The sequence below is a fragment of the Cygnus olor genome, chromosome 4 (genome assembly GCF_009769625.2).
Source record: "Cygnus olor isolate bCygOlo1 chromosome 4, bCygOlo1.pri.v2, whole genome shotgun sequence".
Lineage (NCBI taxonomy): Eukaryota > Metazoa > Chordata > Aves > Anseriformes > Anatidae > Cygnus > Cygnus olor.
The window spans coordinates 19,295,983-19,303,910 of record NC_049172.1 but is presented as its reverse complement, the minus strand read 5'-3'; the positions used below and the strand labels follow the sequence as shown (position 1 = coordinate 19,303,910).

The 7,928-nt window shown below is 34.0% G+C and overlaps 1 long non-coding RNA gene across 1 annotated transcript in view; it reads left to right on the top strand.

Moving 5' to 3' along the window:
* The first annotated feature begins 230 nt into the window (after positions 1 to 230).
* Positions 231 to 7,928, top strand: part of LOC121070093 — a 54,002-nt gene continuing 46,304 nt past the window's right edge. Inside the window, exon 1 of the long non-coding RNA XR_005819884.1 lies at positions 231 to 343. This is a non-coding gene — a long non-coding RNA (uncharacterized LOC121070093). The remainder of the gene's footprint in view (positions 344 to 7,928) is intronic.

Sequence of the window (7,928 nt, the reverse complement as noted above, 5' to 3'; positions counted from 1 at the left end):
TAGATTAATAAATAAATAAATAAATAAATAAATAAATAAACGATTCATTCACAAAATAAATACTGTGACTACATTCCAGCTTTGTGAACTTCTAAGATTGGTATGTCTGAAATTTTTCCTCTGTTCGGTAAATTTATCTCAGAGAGTGGTCTGATTTGTCTCTGACTCTGAAACAGAAAGAAACAAGATAAAAAAAAAAAAAGTCCCCTGTGCTGACATTTATAGCACTAAGTGCTATGCTGTGGACACACAAATACATTGGTCAGTTTGTTCAGTGGCAGAGTTTTATTTTGCCTCTGACTTTTTCTGTGAGGAAGAAATGATGAAATGGTATTCCATCTGGGTAAGTAGTTATTCTGTACTTTCTCTCCCTTCATTGTCAGATCTTCCAGGCCTAAGGCACTTTATCAGTGTCCAAAACAAAATATAAAAGAATGAGTACATTAATCTCAGCAACTGAAATATTAGTTTCTATTAAGAGTATGCTGACTACATGTTACAAGCCATCTCTAATTTTCTTTCTGTCTTCCTGTAGTCTGAAACACAGAGATTCTGCATATCTGATTTGTCATACAACTAGCAATATGATCTAAAAAAAAAAAAAAATAATAATCTTTGCAAAACTTATATTAGCTATGTTGGAAATCAGTTCAAAATGCAGGTAGCCAGGCAACTTGAAGATTTCAGTTTTAAGTGATTTTAGTACATCTTATGTTTATCTTTCTCTTGATGGTTAAAATACTTGTTGCCATAAGTGGACCTTGGTCCATAATCTCTTTGCCTCAGTGAAAAAGTTTCGTCTGATTTTAATGAGTTTTGGCTAAAACTGAAACCCAGGAATACAGTTATACATTCCTACTTCACTTGTCACTCCATTCACGGGATTATTCCAATCAAAGTCAAAGGCACTACTGAAAGTAAAACAAATAATGTTTTTGTACTGGACTGGAATCTTTTACATAAACAGGAGCTCTTTTAACTACTAATTTCTTAATGAGGGAAATGCACATTAACTGCATTTCACAGAATTTGTTACTTTATTTTGAAAACTGATTTCCTCCACTCATAAGAAAAATTCCTCAGATAAATTCAAAAACAAATCTGAGGATCTTGACATAAGTTAGTTCAAGTTTTAAGACCACCTCAGGGCCATGATACTCCTCTGATTTACAGCTAAGTAACTGAGAGCAGAACTAGCCTTTTATCTTAAATTAGCTCTAAGAGAGTGCCAAAAGATAGCTCTTTTAAATCAATATGCTCAGTATTTACCATACTGCAGTGTGTATAGGCTGACCCTGTACTTCCAGCCTGCTGGGAGCAATAATCATTTGGAAGCACTGGGGTATGGTAAATACAGTAAATATTACAGTAAATAATGTAATGAAGCTTACATTAATTATCAACTTCCTGTTATACATATATGGATTTTTCAAATTTCTGGAGTTTATCGTACTTTCTCTGAAATTAGTAGATTAGTCTTTTTACCTACGTGAATTTGATTTATAAATGTTACCAGATTTATTTTCAATGACATTATGAGAAGCAATTTAATTGTTAACCCTTAATTCACAGTGTCAAAAATTTCTTATCACTTTGTCCCTTTGACCATTAATTGCTTACCACATTATTTGCATTCTATCCTGTTCCCATTCAGAAAACAGTATGCTATTGCCTTATTTTTTCTTCTTGGCTCAGGGTTCTCTCTTGTAAGTGGTCTAAAAAGACACAATTGCCCCTAGAAAATACCTAGTATTAACTTTCAGAATGTAGCAAATGAATTGTGATGATGAAAAAGAATGCTAAACTGAATATTCTGAATGTTATATTTTATATTAAAATCTTTTAATCAAGATACAAATTTAAGTGATTTTATTGGGAAAAGTATGCATTTGAGTACACTTGCACACAGACTGCTATTTATTGAGGATAATCAAAAATTAGGATGAATCAGATGATGAATGCATTGGATTTTAAGGTTACTAAAAGATGTGAGAAGGCTGCTGTCAGGAATTTTCAAGTGAGTTTTCACAGAAGCAGCTTGGAATCAGGGAGACTTACGAGATCTTCAGTGTAAGACCTGATTGGACTCTGGAGCTAGTGCAAATCCTGTGCACCCAAAGTCCAGGTACAGAGACATTTGAGAGGAATTTACGGAACTCGGGGTTACCAGAAGCTAAGTCTTTGTGAATGTGGCAAAGTCTGGATTCAGTTGACACTAAAAACAGTTAAAGTGTGTCTACATAGACCAGTGTGACTTATCAAAATATGGCTAGCTCTACATTTGTGTTACCCATACCTAACTCCACTATTTCTGTCTCAAAGCATGTGCTTGATCCTTCCACTGCCTCATTGAATCTGTGACAGATTATCAAACGCTGTCAGTGTTTCTACTAATTTTCAAATTGTTTTGTACTTCAGTCTGATATTCTGAGTGGTTGATTTCTTAAACAGAAAGCACATTCAATTTATTCTTTTTTTTTTTGTTTTTTAAGAGTTTTTTTTTTTATATAGTTTTATATACAAAGAAGTCTATTTGATGGTATGAAGAAAATGCAAGAAATCTAGTATATGAAGCTTTTAATAATGCTTAATTTTATAGTTGATATTTTCAAAAGAACCATAATTAGTTACAGTGCTCAATTAATTTGAAATGCTCAGTTTCACTCTTGACATATATTTCTATGGTATTATTCGCCCCCCTCCCCCAGCCCCCCTCCCTACCTTTTATTTAAGATATAAGAGAGTGGGGTTTTGTTTGTTTGTTTGTTTGTTTGTTTTTCACAAGGAATTGTCTTAGTGCTTTACAGAGGTAGACATCAGACTCTGAAATAATTTGATCCAGAAGTTATTTTCCAGAACTTCTAATGATAAAGGATGAATAAAAGGTTTTGTAAAGTCTCCTGCACTCAAAATGTAAATTTTCAAATTATAATGCAAAGTACTGGCAGTTAGAGTAATGTTCTCAAAATTCCCAACTTCTACTTTTCTCTTTTAGGTCATGTTCACAAGTGCTTTCTGACGTACTGCACTGCTGAGCTACTTCTGTTAGGGGGGACTCCACATATGCTTGAAGTAGAGTGACTCTCATACTTGCTGGGTTCTTCAGAAATTGATGGAGTGAAAACTGTCTCTTCTCTTCCTCGTTGATGAATTGGATATAGCTCCCTTCAAAATTCTCTCCTAGCTATTTTGTACATAGACTTGATGTTTTAGCTCCAGTGAAGCATAGAACACTTAATTGTTGCATTGCTGAAAGTAAAGGCTTTGATAGACAGACTCCATGAATCTTAAGCTGACCTAAAGGTCAGGTAGTTGCCATCTCAGGTTTTGCCACTGCAGAAACACCAGTCAGGCACAAAAGAGTTACCAGACTGGAATATATGTTTCACACTTCTCAATACAATCTCAATACAACCTCAATGCAAAAGCTTGTCTCTTAATAACAAATTTGCCTGCACTACCCCTTTGAGATGTGATGTGAGAAGTGTTTCCAAAGCAGCTGAGCACATGAACATTTTCAGTTCCTCTGCTCTGTTCTTGGGGCAGCAACCTCTGCCCAAAGGATTTACTATATTATTTGAAGTGGATCATCTTAAATTACCACAGCAAGATTAGTTGGCTTTATTAAACAGAATATGCTCAGCAGATGCATCTATGCAGTCTTTGAGGGAGAACATATTTTTAACAAGCAATATAGAAAATTTCTCTGCTGAAAAATTAACATCATACCTAACTTCCTCTTCTCCTCACTACTCCAGGGTTGTATGTATCCCAGGTCATTTGGATTTACTTAAAATAAGTCCATCATTTAAGAGATTGGTGTGGGTTCCCCCTTGGGAAATATGGCCTAGCAGTGTTGCATGACTGGAAGATGAGAGTACAATGAAAGTATTTTCACTGAGAGTACATGGTGTTTTCTCAAATACTTTTTCATTCTGAAAGTTGGTTACACAAAATGGTCCATATTCCCTGATTTACTTTTGTAAAACAGGAACTGTAAATCCAGATTAGTATTTAGTTTGCATAGTCTATGAAGAATTGCAAACTACACAGGGAAATTTCATTATTTTCAGTACATGAAACAGCTGGTTTAGTAGGACTGTTAAACCAAGTTTGTACAGAGCACTGAAATGTGTCTTATATTTGTTGTCATCATGGTCACAATACGGTGTTATTAGAACAACTTCTGTCCTTTATTTCTCTTTGAAACTCAGTGGTGCAGAATCCAAGTTGTTAACAGATGTCATGCCTTGGAGCTTGATTGTCATTGCTTTTCAGTTATTTTGGAATAGGAACTTAGTTACTGAAGCAGTTTTCTGTATCTACTGTCACCATTTAAAATCAGGTGGAAGCAGATATCGCATTTTTCACAAGTTTGGAAAATTATTGCTATTTTGTACGGCAAATATTCATAGAAAGCAGTATTCTCAAAAACAATAAAGACACTATATGGGTATAGTCATTATGTATGAGGATAATGATATAAGGTGTATTTAATCTACAAAACAGAGTAAAAAATAGTTCTAAATAAAATACCGCATTTGAAGGATAGTTCAGTAATTTGTTCAGTCAGAAGATATTGGTCCTTTGGTGATACATATGCTATTACTGTATTACAGCACTAGTTGTGTTTTATATCCCACTGAGCTGTCTAAATTCCTTGTTGTAACTTAATAAGTAGATGCAAAGATTCCACCAGTGAAATGGCAGTAAGAAAGAGAATTTTTTCTTGTTATCCATATTTAATTTGACTTATATTAAAGTGAGCTCATAAGAAAGACAAATAAGTAAGCTCTAGTTGGTTTGGTGTTAGCAATACTGGGTAATACATATGGTCCAGGAATCCTAGGAATAGATCATTAGTTTTAGGAATAACTAACAGAAATGTTTCATAATTTAGCTAAGGACATTAATTTCTGAGCATGGAATTTTCTTCAGAAGGATAAAAGCCATTCTCCTAAAGAAGTCTAAAACTATAAAATCACACTTTAAAGTTTAAGGGCAGCACATTGTCTAGAAAAGTGTGGGGGCTTTTAAATAATTAATCAATTAAATTATGTTACCTACACATACAGAGAAAAAGCAGATTCATCTCTTCTGTAAAATCATCAGGGATGATTTTGGCATTTAATGTTACACAGGGAAATGACAAATGACTTGCCAGAAACAATCAAAATGTTTGGAAAAGAACGCCAAAAAAAAAAAATCTAAAAAATAACAACTACTGACATTTGAGTGAGAAAATCAGCTCATAGTAAATATGAAGCAAAAGCACATATTAAAAAGTAAAGCAAAGGCAATTCTAGCAGAGTATTAAAAGACAAAACAAGGCTGCAATTCTTAAATATGATATCGGTTAGCATGTTCACAGCCAGCCAATGTACACAGAACGCACACAAACACTTTGCAAAACATCCAGACAGTTTGATTCTTGATATGCAATACACAAAAAGTATAAAAAGCAATAGTATCTGATAGAGATGTCAAGATCTTAATATATGTAATGACAGAAAAAGCCAGCCCAGAGGAGTGACTACAAGGTATATGAAGAACGGACTGTAAAATGCCAGTGAGGGCTGCACAGAGGCTTATGCACATAATGATGCATCTGTTACAAGCAAAAGCTCTTAAGGAATCTAGTTAATCTCTGGGGAGTACTTGAGAAGATATAGTGATTATACACATATAGTTACTAATACCAGAAAAAAGACCAGATCTTGGGAAAAATATAATACACCTTTTGATAAGAGTGAGAAAGTTGAATCACTACGGTGTTTTCTTCATGGTCCTAGTATCCAAGGGAGAGAAAATCCTGGTAAGGCAGAAGGGATTTTAATGTTTTGGATTAGAAGAAAACTTTTGGGATAAATAGAGCCTGCACAATGAGGAACACCTGTACAATGGTGGAACTTGTGCTTAAAGGTGGGGGTTGGTCTATTCTCCCACATGCCTGGTGACAGGATGAGGGGGAATGGGCTAAAGTTGCGCCAGGGGAGGTTTAGGTTGGAGATTAGGAAGAACTTCTTTACTGAAAGGGTTGTTAGGCATTGGAATAGGCTGCCCAGGGAAGTGGTTGAGTCACCATCCCTGTAAGTCTTTAAAAGACGTTTAGATGTAGAGCTTAGTGATATGGTTTAGTGGAGGACCTGTTAGTGTTAGGTCAGAGGTTGGACTCGGTGATCTTGGAGGTCTCTTCCAACCTAGATGATTCTGTGATTCTGTAAATTTAGGAGAGGGAGCTGAGAAGAGATCAGGCTACTTAAAATTACTAATGATGCAGTCTTGAAGCCATAATGGGTGTCATCACACAAACAAAAGATGGAATAGATGTTAAAAAAAAAAAAATAAATAAAATTAAAAATAAAAGTCACTGAAAGTCAGGAAAAAGAAAAAAAAAAAAAAAAAGAGCACATTTTGATCTTCAAAAGTCACCTGGACACAGTTAGGTGGCCTTGTTTGAATAGTGGAGTTGGACCAGATGATATCCGTAGGTCCTTTCCTGTCTCAATCATTCTGAGATTCTGTGAATTAGTTGATTTTAATATACATTATGATTTTTCAGTGAACACAGACAAGAAAATTATTAGTCCATGGCTGTATTTGTTCTCCTGCAGGTTAAGATATCCAGTTTAATCACTTTCATTTTATGAAAATGTTAAGCTTCAATTATTGAACTATGCAGAGTACCTCCTCAGTGGGTAGAAAGCAATATAGTGAAGTGAAAAACTGCAAAAAAAATACTATACCCTAGCTAAATTTCTAGCCCATGACCAAAATGAACAGCAAAAATTTGGAATGAATGAATTCAGTAGAAGTCATGATGGTCAGCTGCTAGTTTGTATGTAGAACGAATAGGCTGATATATAAACATTAAATAATAATTTGGCACAAAATAAATTTCTCATGTAAGTATCTTAAAACAATGCACTTTTAAATGGATAACAATGAAAATATATGACTGCAATGAAAACTGCATTTTTACATGCCTGTAAAGGAAATCAGTATTTCTGCACTGTGGAAAATTCCATTATTTTGGTATGTAGTTTCATTCCAAACTGGAATAAGACTGAAACAATTCCTACTTTATTCTTAATGAAGAATTAAAAAAAAAAAAAAAAAAAAAAGTATCTTCTATGTGAACCAGATGCTACATTTTTTTCTGTAAATAAATATTTTATCACTGATTTGGGTATTTTACCTATATTATTAATATCTACAATAAATTTTCAAGCAGGGGTTTTCAAGAGAAATAGAAAAAATCCATCTTATGATGTTTGGAACATCTGTTTTTTATTGTTTTGATTTTCTAAAACAAAACAAGACAAAATTGACAGTCTACTACAAAGATATAATTATGAGAACATGCTACTTTCCCCTGGAAAAAAAAGAAAAAATCTAATCAACTGTCATCATTTGTCTAGTTGTGATTTATTGTGATTAGGTTGAAACTGTTGAGATCCATCATGGTGAGATCAAGTTTGGTGTTTCTCTTGTCCTTACCTAAAGAACTGAAAACACTCATTTGGAAAACTCATCTTGCTCTTCCTCTCTCATAGACACAAGTGTAGACAAAATGACTTTCTTGTTTCACAGCTGGTAAAGACAAGCAAGTACAGTACTTAGACAATCAAATAAGATAAATATTCCAAATTCAGTTGATTTGTATTTGACTTGCCAAATGTTCAGAGTTAATCTGCTATTGATTTGTTTCATGTGAACCATAAAAAGCAATAACGTAAGCTTAGGTTATTGTTTCTTACTGTATTATTCTTACTGAGAAGCAATGGCAAAAACATTGTGAAAACACACACACACAAATACCTCCAGCATCTCTGTGCAAGACAGAAAGATAACACTGAAGTTTGCACAGAATAAAGCAATAATCTGCATCTATTCTTTGCTGAATAACATGATTAGTTTAATGGTTG